Source organism: Canis aureus, chromosome 2 (assembly GCF_053574225.1).
Source record: "Canis aureus isolate CA01 chromosome 2, VMU_Caureus_v.1.0, whole genome shotgun sequence".
NCBI lineage: Eukaryota > Metazoa > Chordata > Mammalia > Carnivora > Canidae > Canis > Canis aureus.
Genome location: NC_135612.1, coordinates 51,311,110 through 51,327,581, shown reverse-complemented (window position 1 = coordinate 51,327,581; position 16,472 = coordinate 51,311,110). Strand labels below are relative to the sequence as shown.

Here is a 16,472-nt window from a genome sequence, read left to right as displayed (position 1 = left end):
TTTCCCCACCTCCCTATCCCCACCCCTCCAGCCATATGTTTCGTAATGAGGGCACTTAAAATATCATAGAATTGGCCTATCCTCATGATATTTAAAATGTGAGATGTGACAATATCTTAACTTCAAACACATGGCTATACACGAGAAGAAAAAAAAAGCAATGGAAAGAGTTCACACCATGTTGTTTTGAGTGGAGGTCGGCAAAGAGGGAGGGGGCATCATGTTAGGGATTTCAGAAAAGAGAAAAACTGGCTGCTCTGGCATAATGCATGAAAGATGGTGTTTGACGAACATGAGATCGATGTTTTTGAGAAACAGACCATCATCGGTTGGAAAATATACATTTTAATTTATAGAAGCAAAGATCTGAGCCACCTAGAGATTTTGACTGTCTGTTCTCAAGTCTGGAGAGCAGGAGAGAGAAAGGTCACCCATCTGGTTCCCTGGGTGTGATGATTCTGCTTTGCTGGGATCATCTGCCTCTGGGTCTGCCATGGGGGGAGCTTGGCTGGATTTAGCTGTGTTGGCAGCAGGTGAAATATCAGATAGAAAGATGATAAATAATAAATGGGCCCATTTTTCATATTTGGATGGAGGGAAATGTTAATGGCATTAGGAAAAGTTTCGCTCCCTTGTTCCAAGCAGCTAGGCTTTGATTATTTCAAGATTGACCATTCAATCTCCAAAGGCCTTGGTTGGTATTTCCCTCTGCCAGAATGTGAAGAAGAGCTGATCATGGTGGAGGACCTTCATGCCTCAGTTCCTTTTAGAGGTTCGGCATTTATAGTTCCAGCTGGCTTTTGAATTCCCACTTGTCGTTAGGATGAGCTTGGTACATGTTACACACTGCCTGCTTCTGGGGGAAAAAAATCCTACTGATACTTATCATACAGGGATATGAGTACCCCCAGAGGGACATAGGGATCTGCCGTGAGTATTCAAAGCCATTGAGTTAGCATGGCACATCTTCCAGTAGTATAAATTTACACCAATAATAGAAAAGAACAAATTACTTTGTATCAGAGTAAACACAGATGTGAAACAGAAGACAAAAATTCACAATTCTAGAAATAAAGCATAAACATAAAAGTTAAAACATAAACTTTAAAAAAAAAAGCTGCCAGGCTTCCTGCAAGCCTCTTTGTCTACACCTCCAAATCCCTGGGGATCTCTTCAAGGTCTCCTTTGTCATTAGGTCCACATGGGGGACTGTGGTGGAAGGATGCATGAGAGGCACCCTCCTACCATATCAATGGCTGATCAAGGAGCATCAAAAAGGAAAGAGCTCTTCTCTTTTCATCTCATTCCCCTTTACATATCTTTAGGACAAATATTAGGGCATGCTCCCTGTCTTCAAGGGACTGACCCTCATTTGGAATTGGAGCTTTGTAGTAGGAAGTGTGGAGACAGAGGAGTACCTCTTGGACACCTTACTAACTAGTGGTTTGAAGAACCAATGCCTGTTCCTGAGCTCAGAGGAATGAGTTCCTTTAGTGGCAAGGGACATATTCAGTGACATGAATCTCACCATTGGTCATAATCACTAATTGCAGATAGACCTAGACACCTATTTTGTAACTTAGCTATTATTCTTCAGTTGAGAATTAATTGGGGAAGAATTATTTCAGAAGGGTGATCATTGAGATGTCAGGCTCAGGACCTCACTGCAGAAATTCTGCTCCTGTTCTCTCCTCTGCAAGCTCAGTTTTCTTCATCTCCTTATCTCTGGCAATGGTAACACAGCCAACCCAATTATCCAGGCTTGAAACGTCATATTTAATTACCTTGTGTCTCCCATACACGTTTCCTCTGTTCTGGTCCCACAGCTCATCATCTGTTTTAGTTCATTAGATTCTAGGTTTGGTCCCCTCGAATTCTCTTTGCATCCATCTTCCACACTGATGTCAGAATGATTTTTCTTAATTACCATTTAATTTCTTAATTATCAATCTGATCGTGGTAATCAGTGGTTCCTCGTTGCCTACCAAATAAAACATACGCTCTTTTGCTTTGCCACAAAGGACACGATCTCTGTAATGTGTCTCCCTCTCCTTACCTCCCTCCCCGTTCCTGTACTCAGAGCAGAGAGTACTAATTTCCATCCTCTGAAATGCTTGCCCTATTTTGCCAACGTGCCTTTTTTTAAGTCTTCCTGGTGTGTCCTCTTCTACTGGTTCTACTTAACAGCATTCTGGAGGCCTTCAAAGAAGTTTTTCCTGGTAATCTCAGCCCATAATGTCCTAGTCTCTTAGGAAGTGGAATGCTTTGAATATAGTAGATGCTTAATAAATATTTTTTGGGTGAGTGATTGGATTTCCTAAGTAAGACAATAAATAGAAGCTTTTTAGATTTGTATTAATATCCCAAGCAACACAATATCACTTACAGAATGAATTGTTTGCTTTTAAATGCTGCCTGAAAGATAGATTAATTGCCCTGTGTGGGATTAAACTGCATAGCAGAGAGGTGAGGCTTCAGACACAGAGTGGGAAACTAGTTTAAACTCATAAATTAAAAATTCTAAAAAAGAAATGCTGCTTTCTGGAACAGGTATGCCTGCTTTCTATAGTCAAGTTCAAGCTCAGTTCAAATCCTAGATATCTGTCAGAAACAATGTTGTTTTCAACATGACTGTTGTGGAAGCCGATGCCGGCGTTTTTCTCCAGGTTGGAGTGAACTCTGGTTTCCATGGGGGCATCAAATCAAGTCATCCTGGAGAATAAACTGGCAGGCCGAGAGAGCTTGGTTTTCTGTACAGTAACTAGTGTTAGGGAAAGGCACTTAAAACCAAGTACAGGCTGTCTATTTCCAGTACTTGAAGAGAGCAGAAGAGGTCTGGCCTGAAGTTAAGTCACAGCTGATGATACAACTAAATAAAAATGAATAGAAGCTATAATGCATGACTGTTGGTTGAAAGCGTTTTTTTAAATAAATTAATGAAAGTCCATATTTACTCACATTCATTTTAACCTAATGTCCTATTTCTGTTCATCTAAAATACCATGAGAAATGTTGGCATTTGTCCCTAAGCCCTTCTTGACTGTGACAGTTCCTTAGACATTCCTTTGTTTCTGAAGACCTTGACAATTTTAAGGATTCATGGTTAGATATTTTGTAGAATATGTCTTTTTGGATGCAGCTGATGTTTTTGTAGGTGGGGGTTACATGTTTCGAGGAAGAAGGACCGCATCCATCTTATGTCAGGGCTATTTCCTATACATGTGACTTATCCCTGATATGTTAACCTTGACCACCTGGCTGAGGTAGGATTCCTGAACTTTTTCCACTGTAAAGTTATTCTATTTTACCAGTTTCTGTACTGTATTCACTCAAAGGAAATCACTGTGCACATTCTACACTTAGAGAATGAGGGAGTAATTTTATTTTATTTCCTTGAAGGTGGAGTAGCCACCGAATTCTTTGAAATTCTTCCACATTAAAAAAAAAAACAAAAAGAAATTCTTCCACATGGAAGATTTGTCTATTCACTTTATTTAATCATATATCTATTTATTCAATCATTTATTTATATCAATGTAGACTTGTACGTTTATTTTGTATTGTGGGATGGAAAATGGCATTAGAAACCAGTATCTAGGTGCTAAGTGCTTATCACTATGAGGCTGTCGTTGCTTCTAGGCTTTCTGGTTGTTAAAGCAAGGAAATCTAGGTGTGTGTATTCACCTGTATATATGTATCTACCTGCAAATATTTCTATATATGACCATATTTATCTGTGAGCTAGATATGAATTCATATGGGTGTCTCCAACTGTGACATATTCCCAAATGGGTCACTCCAGGCTCATCTCCTTATTTATCTATAACCTACCACTCTCTAATAGTGAGAAACATGCTTCCTACCATTTGACATTCATTGTTTAAATTGATTAATGTCAATATATATCTTTAATGCTTTTAGAAATATTAATCTATATTTCCATGAGATACATTTTTATCAATTAGAGTGAATTGCTATGGGCATATCCTTTTGTTTTTAGTCTTACAGACTCCACTCATTTCTAAAGTGACTTAGGTCAACACGTTTTCCTGAACTTTTCAGAGAGGTTGTTTCATATATGTGTAATAGTCATATTATGTTGTCACTATCTGCTTTCCATGCTTGGATCCCCCAACGCTCCTCCATACCCTTTTATTTTTGCATGCATTAATATTCACTCTTCGTGCTGCATTCCTTGCTACTACTGATCTATTTACCATCCTTGTAGTTTAGCTTTTACCCATGTCATATAATTGCAATCATAAAATACGTAACCTTTTCAGATTGGCTTCCTTCACTTAGTAACATACATTTAAAGTTCAACCTTGTTTTTGTTCATCTGTGTATTCCTGGGTTGAAAGCTCCTGCCTTCATATTATTGAACAATATTCCATTCTATGATTTACCACAATTATCCATTTTTTAAAAATTTACTTATTTGAGAGAGAGAGTGCGAGTGTGTAAGTGGAAGGAGAGGGGCAGAGGGAGAGGGCGAGTGGATTCCCAAGCAGACTCCCCACTGAACATGAGACCCCACTAGGGGCTCCATCCCAGGAACTTGAGATCATGACATGAGCTGAGAAACTGAGAGTTGGATGCTCAACCCACTGAGCCACACAGGTACCCCTGAAGGACATTTTGATTACTTACAGCTTTTGGTCGTTATGAATAAGACTTCGATAAACATTTTTGTACAGTTTTATGAATATAAGTTTTCAAATCAATTGATCAAATACCTGTGTTCACAATTGCTGGATTGTATTGTAATACCATGCTTTAGCTTTATGAGAAAAGTGCCAAACTGTCTTCCAAGTAACTGTATATTTTGCATTCCAACAACAATGATTTAAGAGTTCCTGTTGCTCTGTATTCTCACCAGTAGTTGGTATTCTAATTGAATTATAGCCATTCTATTAGGTAAGAAGTGGAATCTTATTGTTTTTGTGTTTCCTCGGTGACAATGTTGAGCAGTTTTTCATATGTTTATTTGCCTTCTGCACATTTTCTTTGCTGAGGTATCCAGTCAAATCTTTTGCTTATTTTTTAATTGGAATGCTCTCTTTTCTTATGATTAAGTTTTAGGAGGTTTTAGGGGATTTTGGAGGGGGGTGTATGTTCGATATAAGTCCTTTATCAGATAGGTCTTTTGCAAATATTTTCTCCCAGCCTGTGCCTGTCTTTCCCCGCCAGTTTTATTGAGCTATAATTGACATATACCATTGTGTAAGTTTAAGGTGTACAGCATAATGGTTTGACATATATATTGTAAAATTATTGTTGTAGTAAGTTTAGTTAGCATCTGTCAACTAATGTAGATAAAATAAAGAAAGGAAAAAAAATTTCCTTGTGATGAGAGCTCTTAGGATTTACTCTTAACAACTTCTGCATATACCATATAGCAATGTTAACTGTAGCCACCATGCTGTACATTAACTCCTCAGTATTTACTTATAACTAGAAATTTGTACCTTTGATCTCCTTCCTTCAATTCCCCCTCCCCCCAACTCCCACCTCTGGAAACCACATATCTGATCTCTTTCTATGAGTTGATTTTTGTATGTGTGGTTTTGGTTTTATTTGTTTTAGATTTTCTATATGAATGAGACCATACCATATTTGTATGGTATCAAATCATTTCTCTGATTTATTTCACTTAGCTAATGCCCTCAAGATCTGTTGAAAATTTTTGTCACAAATGGCAGGATTCTATTCTATTTTATGACTGAATAATACTAAACTATAAATATATATTACAACTTCTTTATCCATTCCTCTGTCCATAGGCGCTTAGATTGTTTCCATGTCTTGGAGATTGTAAAAAACTCCACTATGAACATGAGAATGCAGGTATCTTTTCCAGTTAGTGTTTTCATTTACTTTGGATATATTCCCAGAAGTGAGATTGTTGGATCTCTAGGTATTCCTACGTTTAATTTTTTGAGGATCCTCCATATTGTTTCCCATAGTGGCAGTACCAGTTCACAGTGACACTGACAGTGCACACAGTTCCCCTCTTATCCACATCCTCATCAGCCTTTGTTACCTCTTGTCTTTTCATAGATGGGTACCTGCCTTTTCTGTTCCTTCACAGTGTCTCAGAGTAGTTTACAATTTCAGTAAGGTCCACCTTAGTGCTCTCATGAGTTGTGTTATTTATCTTGTATTTGAAAATGTAGCATGAAACATCATGTCTATTTTCTCCTATATTTTCTTTGTATAAAATTTTTACTATTTTTTTTGCATCTTACATTTCAGTCAATGATCTATTCTGAATTATTTTTTTAAGTTGTAAGGTTTATATCTGGATTCTGGATTTCTTGTTTTGTTTTGTTTACATATGAACACCCAATTGTTCTAGGACCTGTTATTGAAAATATTTTGCACACCTGGAATAAATCCCATGTCATCATGGTGCATAGTTCTTTCAGACATTGTTGGATTCGGCTTGCTAATATTTTTTGAGGATATTTGTATCTATGTTTATGAAAGATATATCTACAGGTTTTTTTCCTCCTAATATCTTTAATTGGTTTTGGTATTAGAGTAATGCTGTCTTAGTAGAATGAGTTAGGAATTTTTTTCTCTGATTTTATTTGTTGAAAGTAATCATGAAGAATTGTATTACTTCTCCCCGAAATGTTGGTACAATGTCTATCAGACTAGTATTTATGATATGTTTTTCATTTATGATATTGGTAATTTGTGTCTCTTTTCTTTCTTCATTGTTTAACCCAAACTGATGTTATCAATTTTATTGATATTTTTTGAAAAATATCTTTAGTTTCATTGATTTTCTCTATTGTTTTCCTATTTTCAATTTCATTGATAACTGCTATAATTTTTCTTCTTTCTTTATTTCCTGCTTGTATTAGTATTAAATTTTTCTTCTCTTTATAGTTTCCTAAAGAAGCAGATTAGATTTTGTTACTGATTTTATATCTTCCTTTTTTTTCTAATGCATGCATTTGATACTACAAATTCCTCTGTAAGCACTACTTTTGATGCATCTCACCAATATTGATAACTGGATTTTAGTTTTCATTCAGTTAAATATATTCTAATTTTTTGAGACTCTTTTTTTGATCCATTCATTATTTAGAAGTGCATTGTCTAATTTCCAAATATTTGATAATTTTCTGGCTTGTTTTCTGTTAACTGATTTGTAGTTTAATTCATTGTGGTCTGAGAACATATTTTACATGATTTCTATTCTTTTGCATTTGTCATGTTGTGCCTTATGGTCCAGAATGTGGTTTATTTTGGTGAATGTTCTAGGTGAGCTTAAAAGAATGTATATTCTGGTTTTGTTGGATGGACTGTTCTATAAATGACACTTAGATCAAGTTAATTGATAGTGCTGTTCAGATCATCTTTATCTTTGCTGATTTTCTTCCTGGTTAATATATCAATTACTGGCAGAACTGTGTTGAAGTCTCTAACTATAAAAAGTGAATTTATCTAATTGTCAGTTTTATCAGTTTTTGTCTCATGTATTTATAAGTTCTGTTGTTAGGTGCATGTATTTTCAACATTATTATGACTTCTTGGAGAATTGACTCCTTTTTCATTATACAGTGTCCTCTATTTATCCCTAGTAACCTTCCTTGTTCTAGAGTTAGCTTTGTCTGAAATTAATACAGCTACTTGTTCACATGGTACACGTTTTCTCATTCCTTTACTTCTAACTTATATAGCTCCTTGTTTTTAATGTGGGTTATTGGTAGTCAACATAGAGTTGTGTTTCAATTTTATTCATTCTGACAAATTTTGGCCTTTAAATTGGAGTATTTATGCTATTCACACTTAAGGTGATTATTGATATACTTGTTTTTGACTGTTTTCTATTTGTGCCTTTGTCCTTGTTTTCTTTTTTCTCTCTCTTTTTATGATTTATCTGTTTTTTAAATTTTTTTTAAAGATCCTGTTTATTCATCATGAGAGACAGAGAGAGAGAGAGAGAGAGAGAGAAAGAGAAAGAGAGAGGCAGAGACACAGGCAGAGGGAGAAGCAGTCTCTATGCAGGGAGACCGATGTGGGACCAGATCCCAGGACTCCAGGATCACGCCCTGGGCGGAAGGCAGTTGCCAAACCACTGAGCCATCCAGGGATCCCCTATAGGGTTTTAAATGAGCACTTTATGTGATTCCAGTGAATCTTCTTACTTAGCATATCAATTGTCTTAACATTTTAAAAACTTAGTAGTTACTCCAGAGTTTGCAGAGTACATTTACAACTAATATAAGTCTCCTTTAGATGGCATCTTGTATTGCTTCAGGTGTACTGCAGGTACTTTAGAACATGTTATTCTCAAATCCACCCTTTATTCCTTGCAACACTGCTGTTATTCACTTCCATTATCCATAAATTATATACTCTACTCACCCAATATATTACTATCATTATTACTTTAAACATTAATCTTTTAGATTAATTGCAAATAATAAAAATAAAAGTTTTTTCTTTCATCCCTTCCTTCTATTATGTTCTTCCTTTCTTTATGGAGATTCAAGTTCTTGACCTATATCATGGTCTCTCTGACTAAAAACTTCCTTTTAACACTTCTTGCTGAGAAAGTCTACTCATGAAGAATTTGATCAATTTTTACTTGAGTAAAACCATTTCTTCTTCCTTTTCAATACTATTTTTACTGCATATTAAATATCATAAACCTAGGTGTGCATATATTTATCCTACTTAGTATTTTCTGAGCCTCTTGGATCTTTGGTTTGGTACATTTTATTAATTCTGGAAAGTTCTCAGCTATTATTACTCTAAAACTCCATTCTCTCTGTTTGCCTTCTTGTATTCCAGTTACACATATGTTACATCTATAGAAATTTTTCTGGAGTTCTTGAAATGTCTGTTTTTGTCTTCATTCGTTTTATTTGCATCTCAGTTTGAGGAGCTACTATTCACTAATATTAAGCTCTGATTCTTTTCTTAGTCATTTCTAATCTACTGATGAGATCTTCAAAGGTATTTTTCATTTCTGACAATGTTTCTGATTTAGAGAATTTTCTTTCGATTCCTTTTTTTTTTTTGCATTCCTATTTTTCTCTCTGTTACCTATTTGTTCTTTCATAATATCTACTTTTAATTTCCATTAGAACCTTTAAAATTTTAATCATAGTCATCTAAAATTCCTTGGCTGATAAATTTAATGTTGTTTTATATCTGAGTCTAGTTCTGGTGATTGATTTGTCTCTCTAGGCTGTATTGCTGCCTTTAGGTATAGATTATGATTTTTTGTTAAAAGCTAGTCATATTGTATCAGATAAGTGAGATAAGTCTTTAATGTGAGGATTTTTATTAAATTGGTTATAAGAAGGGCTGTGTTTAATATTTGCTATTACTGTAGGTAAAAGAGTTTCAATTCCTATGGTATCCTTGTTTTTATTTCCTGTAGACTTTGGGTTCCCCTCAGTACTTCTCCTTAAAGTCTGTGTTTTGCACTTGTTTCAGCTATAATCCACTGTGTTTACAATGTAACCCTTTTGTGGTAGTGGTCAGTGGTAGTGGTAGTGGTAGTGGTCAGTGTGGGTGTGTGGGTGGAGGGGAAGCATTGTGTAATCTTCCTGTTAAGTCACAGTCATTTAGTGGGTTTATGTCTCAGGGCTGTGTTCTCCACAATTGTCTCTTTAGTGGCGTAGCTTTCTGTTTTGTTTTGTTTTGTTTTGTTTTTCCCCCAGATCTCAAATTCCTTCCTTAGATGCAATATTCTCAATCCATTTCCTTGAAACTCTGACTCCTATTGAAAATGTTTTCCTCTTAAGTGAGACAGGAACACTGAAGGGGACAGGAATAGAAGGAATTATCTTCCTGGTATAAGTCTTTGGCAAAGACTTCCCCTGGGGAATGGGATTTTTGCTATATAAAATTCTGAGTATATTTCACAATGTTTACTCTTCCCATTTCCCTGCAGAACGAGGAAAGGATCTTTCTCAAAACTCCACACAAGAACTGGGTTGGGCATCTGGAGATAAGGTCCATGAATATATGGGAGCGCTCCCTTTAAGAAAATGGTCTTTAGGAGTTTCTCACTCTCATGCTTGTCCATACCCACTCTCCTGCAGTTCATCAAATTTGCTACTTAAGTATCTCTGTTGGGAGTCCCCATGACGACCTCAGGTTCAATAATTTAGCAGAAGTACTCATAAGACTTAGCATGTAATCATACAGGTATGATTTACTGTAGACAAGTGATACAAAGCAAAATTATCAAAAGGAAAAGATGTTTGGCTGAAGTCTGGAAGAAACCAGGCACAAGCTTCTCAGAGTACTCTCCCAGAGAAGGCACACAGGCTGTTCTTAATTCCTACACAATGAATGTCACAATGCATAATAAATATTACATCTAGGGGAAGCTCATTAGAGACTCTATGCCAAAAGTTTGTATTGGGGTCACCCTCTGCCTAGCACATATCAAAGTTTCAGTCTCCCAGAAGGGAAACAGTGTCAGCAAAACCAAGTGGTTTATACCAACAGTTTAAGCACAGTGGGCAGGCTCTGAAAGTGTGAAAACCCTTATAAAATGAAAGTTCCCAGCCACCAATGTTGAAGGCAGGTCTTTCTAAGGCTAGCAATATTAGGCCAGCTGTATTAACTGTTCTGCACATTATTCCTACCAGTTTGTGATTCCAATGGCTTCTGTTTCAAGCAAGGAGATTTCAGTGGCTCTGTCTCTCTGGGTTTGGCTGTCTCCCAAGATTTCAGGGTAGTAGTTTATCCTATAACCTCAGTTCTCTGAGAGGTCTAAGAAAAGTCATTGCTTTTCAGTTTTTCCAGCTTTTTCTTATTGGAAGTATGGGAATGACGAGTTCCAAGCTCTTTATATGTCAGAGCTGAAACTAGAAGTCTCAGGGAGCAATTTTCATATCATAAGCTCTCCTTGAGAAATGTTCTTACAATAAATCTAGTGTTGTAGTTAACAACAGGCAGGTCTTTCTCTTCTCCCTGGGGGTGGGGTGGGGGTGGGGAACTAAACAAAAAAAGAAAAAATGTAGAAAAGAACATCTAGAGAATGTGTGTGTGTGTGTGTGTGTGTGTGTGTGGTGTAATTCTTAAATAATTCTCACTGTCTACATCCTAAAACTTTATGGGGGAATTTCTATAGGATATTTGTTTCAAGTGCACTCAAAATCAACTAAATAAAAGTTGGGGAAGTAGGGCTCAGGCATCGCTGTTTTTTTTTTTTAATTCTCTCACATTTAATAAATGTAAAATCAGCTTAAAAACAATAGTTGATAGAAAAGAATCAAGGGAGCCAAATCTTATTAAAGAAGGGAAAACAACTTCTCATAAATGAAATCACTGGCCTAAAACTGATCTTTCTCTCAGCTCAGGTTAGGCTGGAAAGTAGGAAGGCCTGTCAGTTCAGGCAGGAGAGGGTATGCTGGCAATATGCTTCCCACAAGATCACCTTGTTTGGTGCAGAAGGACAAATATCAAGCATGGGTCACAAATAATAGTGCTGATGTTCATCAAAGAAGAAAGGTAAGATCACCTGAGATCGTAAACTGGGAAAGCTGGAGGAAAGATGGTACCTGAGATGTAGCAACAAGCAGCAGATGAAAAACAGGGCAATAAATATAAGCAGTCTTGAGATGGCATTAATAAACTCCTTAGAGAGAAAGGAGCTTAAGTATATAACAGATTTCTATAATTAACGCATACATTGTGAGCAGATTATGTGCATGTGTGTAGACAAGTAAAGTATATTGTACAATCTTACTTTCAGAAGATAACCTTAAGGAAACAACATTTCACATACATATACAGGAATGTTCATTGTATGTTCTCTTGCAGTTTCTCTTAATACAGGTGGAGTGTGCTTTAAGCTTGCAGATGTGATTTGCTTTGAACAATGTTGATAGACAGACTTAATGTCAACAAGGGTTTGGGATATGCTAGCAAAGTAGAGCTTGCCTCTGCTATTGCAATGGAAATTGCATGCCCACATCAGCCTAACAGTTCAAGAAAGATGGTACTCATGTGGAGAATATTCTGAATCACAGAGGTGCCATGGCCAACCAGCAGATGTATGAATATAAAGATTTTTATTTTAAGCCACTGAATTCTGTTGTGGTTTGTTACCCATCATTACTTTAACAATAGCTGACTGATATAACAGCATAATCCACAAATAAAAAAATTCAGAAATAAATCTACTACTCAACAGTAGTATTGTTTAAGTAAACTATAGTATACTCACACAATGGACATGCTGCTATTGAAAACAATATTACTGAAGAATATTCATTATAATGGAAAATGCTCATAATATACTTGCTAAGTGAATATATGATTATAAAATATTGTGCATGAAATGATTTTTGGGGTAGAAAATATGTGTAAATTTCTATCTGTATGTTATGTATACATTTATACATAAATTTAAATTTTTCTACAAGAAAGATTAAAAAGGTTAGGACCAAAATATTAAAAGTGGTTATTTCAGAATGTTGGAATAATAGGTTTTTTAAAACCTTTGTACTTTTCTGTTTTCCAAATTTTAGAATTGTAAGTAGGGGAACAGGAGAGATTTAAAGTAACTAAATATTCCACACAGAAAGCTGTAGATTTCTCTCTCAGTATTTCAGACTTTGAGTTCATTCCTCTGCATGCTAATACCGATTAGAAACATCTGAGAGAGTGTCTGTACATCTCAGTATTTGTAAACTCTAAATGAATGAACATTTGAGCAAGAATGAACAGTTTATTGGTGTCAATAAGTGTTTTCATCAGCATGGTGTGTCATTTGTAATTTGTATCAACCCCTCTTTCTTAATTCAGGGTGGAACTTTGTGCAAAACAGAATTGTTGACACAATAGGCACTGAGTGTCTATTGGTGAGTGTGTGAAAGAGTGTCTGAATGGCTGAGTCAATGTTGGAATGAATATCAGACGGGTCAGAGATTATTAAACACAACAATGGTTCTCATTCAATCCCACTTGTCAGCAAAGGGACCAGGTGGGAGGCTGGCCCAGCTGCAAGGGGAGTTGAATCCACATTCCAAAATATAAGGGATGGTTCTACACAATGTACCACATGAGTGTCACCATGATATTGCTTCTGTTCATAAACAACTAGTCTACCTTAAAAATGGGTTAAGCCCTGTGTTGTGGTAATGTGTTAACATGGATAAACGAATAATACATTGCCATGATCCTCAAAATTTTTATGCCACCAAATAACAAGTGTCTTCAGAATAGTGGCTGCCTTCTTTTAAAACATGTATGAGCACGAACAGATTTGGGGAAAAGATTTGGAACTGGGTAAATATTATATGTCATGTAAAATAAACCAAATAACCCAAGAACTGATGCCAAAATCTTCCCATCTCCCCTGGGGTTTGCCCACATTCTTCCCAGAAGTGATGTGAGTTTGAGCTGCATTGGTAGTTTGACCCAGGACATCAAGACAATCATGATCTTAGGAACTTTTCCTGGTAATGACAACGTTAGCTAATGCAACAAAAGAAACTATTTCAATGCAGTAGGGATTGGTAGTAAGTAAGGCTGGTAGATGATTTTGTATACATTTGAATTCCAATCCATAGCTCAGCTGTGCCTTGGGAAAGCTCCAACCTATCTGAGGTTACCTGTGTGACATGCTGTGGCCAGTGCTGAATAAGGTAAAACTGGAAGAGTACTAGTCATGAGTACAAAGTGAGGGAACACACTCATCACTTCTGGCTTCGATGAAGTCAGTTAATTTATGTGAGTTCTTCTCTGAGAATGCGAATAACAGTACCTAGTTACTGTGAAGATAAACAAAGTTAGTCATATAAAGTGCCTGGCGTGGATGCCTGTTACATGTCAAACACTCCATAAATATTAGTGTCTTCCAGGCTTTTTTCTCCTTTAGTCTTAACTTTCCCTGTCTCTACTCTCTGCCCCCACCCCACCCCCTTATTTCTTCCATGTAATGTAGGAGGAATTACAGACTCAGAGCAGATGTCTGGTAAGGGAGACTCACCTGTCAGGTGATAGGGATCACCTGCATCAGAGCAAGAGGAATGGGACTTGAAGAAATGCTAACCTAAGTGGGCTAAGATGCTCAGGTGGTTCAGTGAACAAACTAAGCTTACATATAATTTCATTTTATTATCAGCCTCAGAGACTTCCCATCCTTGCAGCCACAGACCATTAGGCAATATACAAAATGCATGGATTGGTCAAAATTGCAAGATTTTTCGAGCATTTTTAGACTCAGGATATCAATCCATGGGTCCTCTTGCTTTAGAATGGCAAAATTTCAGAAAGCTTTATTATACAAGGAGTTTTATCCAATATTAGAGTAACTTCTCCAGTTTTTTCTGAATTTGATACTTTCCTACTGTCTAAATGATCCAATCATTCCATGATACATTAAAGAGTCCACAAAAGGGACCTCCCTTGCTTTCTTTTCTGTGTGTCATCTTCTTTAACATTCCATTATCAATAGCGTCACCAACTACTGAATTGCAGAATATTTGGTGTGAATGCTGTGTGTTTTATGTGTTCGAACATCTTCCCCATGACTCATGATATGCATTCAGTATTTCAAACTACGTAGGTTTTTCCAGAAATGTGGCATAAAATCCTGTATACAAGAAATGTGAAAGAATACACACTCGCATACACACACGAATGGAGACATTCACTGTTGAAAAAAGGTGATAATTTCTACAGATCCCCGCTTAGAATCCACAGTGACAAGGTGGAAATAAACAAATTATAAAACCTCTTCTTAGTATTTCACTCCAATTCCATTAAATCTGTTATATCAATAAAGTATTTCCCCATATACAATTATGAAGGAGATCCAATTATCCCTGTTCAGATATGACAGGCAAAGCTTCAAGAAGTTGAATATCTTTCCCAAGGAAATTCATTCAGGACTCAGCAGACCTAGCCTTTGTTTGGATATGGGCAGACAGCAGTCTTATAGCATACACACACAATTACAAACAAATTCACTTGGGTGAAACTATAATTTCTTATGAAACAGTGTCTACATGTCACTGATTCTATTAAGTCAGCCTCCAAATCAATCCATTTTGTTAAAAAACAAGCCATGAAATTGACTGAACCTTTCACTTTTCCACTGGTCTGATGACTGTATACATAAGCACACATACCTATAAACACAACCCTGTGTGGTCTCATGTATAACTAACAGGAAGCATAAACAGAGGCAAGCAAGAGAATTAAAAAGGAAATTGAAGACAACCTTGAGAAATGAGTTAGGAAAGGGAGCATAGAGGAATGGCAGAGGACGCAGCATGGTGGGCATCCGGAATTGAGGGATGCTAAGGAAGAACATTAGAGTGGGTCACAGGAAGTTCTTAGTACGAGGCCAAGGACTATTTTAAGTTCATTATTCATTTTTAACTCTCCCCTAGACTGGTGAAGTGGGTACTATTGCTATTATCCCATTTGTAAAAATGAGGAAACTGAGGTACAAATGGGCTCAAAACTTTTCTGAGCTCATGAGATCATGAGATGAAAGGGAGCTGTGATCTCAGGCAGCACAGTGTGTGAGCCTTAACTCCCATGAGTCCAGTGGTGGGAAAGGAACCCAGAGTGGTGCATAGTAGATGCAGGACAACAAGGCAGGGCTGTGAATGAGAGTAGTGTTTACTATAAAGCACCTGGTAGGTGCCCATTACCTATTTCACATGTACTTAGGACTCGGGTAGTACTCAGTGGGGGGGCAGGGGTAGATGTGTATGGAAGATAGGCCCACCATAAAATAAAGGAGAATGGGCAGGTTGGGAAAGAAGAAAGAAAAAGAAATTAGTAATTCAAAGAATAAAAACCTTGAGTTTCACTGAAAAGCAGTTAGTCCCATGTGGACAGAGCCAGTAGTCTCTCCTGTGCCCATCCTCAAGTGTGTCCACCAACTCTACAGGCAAGCCCCCACACAAAGGTACAAAAGTGTGGTGGATCCATGCTGGGGGCTGATTGTATCTGTGAAGAATGGAGCACAATATCCAACAAAGGATCGACCTTCCATAAATATTAGCCCTTTACTCAGTGTGATCGATACTTAGTACATACAAAGTCCCTGCTGGAGTTAGATAGTGGTGACACCAAAACAGGGGCAGGACACCTCAGGCTTTGGCATCAGGCAATTCAGAGTTAGAATCCCAGGCCTGCCACTTACCATGCCTTGAAACTTTGGCAAGTTTCTTCATTATCTTCATTACATTTCCCTTTTCTCTGAAATGTGTCTGGTAGATATTGACACGGTACCTGTGACATCATGATGGTTCAAAACTCTTAGTTGAAGATATATTGTAATCATTACCCAAATATGAATGCACAGCCCTTGCAGTGGATGGAGCTAACCCTGTCACAGGGACGAGAAACACATAAGCCATCTCATGGAGTGAGATGGATGCCCCGGTGAACACAGGTGTGAGCTTTGGAGGCAAGATGCTTCTAATGCCTACCTGTGCATTAGAAGCTCTGTCTTCATTTTCAGG

General features: G+C 37.1%; 2 long non-coding RNA genes across 12 annotated transcripts in view; one reads left to right on the top strand and one right to left on the bottom strand.

Moving 5' to 3' along the window:
• LOC144297418 (uncharacterized) overlaps window positions 1–16,472 on the top strand; it is a 187,931-nt gene that overhangs the window by 109,584 nt on the left and 61,875 nt on the right. For 7 of the 11 annotated variants that reach the window (XR_013364483.1, XR_013364482.1, XR_013364450.1 and 4 more), the window contains 2 exons: window positions 11,338–11,493; window positions 11,806–12,065. The exons of 3 other annotated variants lie outside the window; for them this stretch is intronic. This is a non-coding gene — a long non-coding RNA (uncharacterized LOC144297418). Of the gene's footprint in view, window positions 1–11,337; window positions 11,494–11,805; window positions 12,066–16,472 lie in introns of those variants that run through there. One more of the 11 variants, XR_013364485.1, reaches the window with a different exon arrangement.
• On the bottom strand, window positions 312–4,879 carry LOC144297462 (uncharacterized). The gene is made up of 4 exons (XR_013364520.1): window positions 4,737–4,879; window positions 2,137–2,317; window positions 1,785–1,981; window positions 312–856 (listed from the first exon to the last, which is right to left on the bottom strand). It is a non-coding gene; the product is annotated as an uncharacterized LOC144297462 (long non-coding RNA).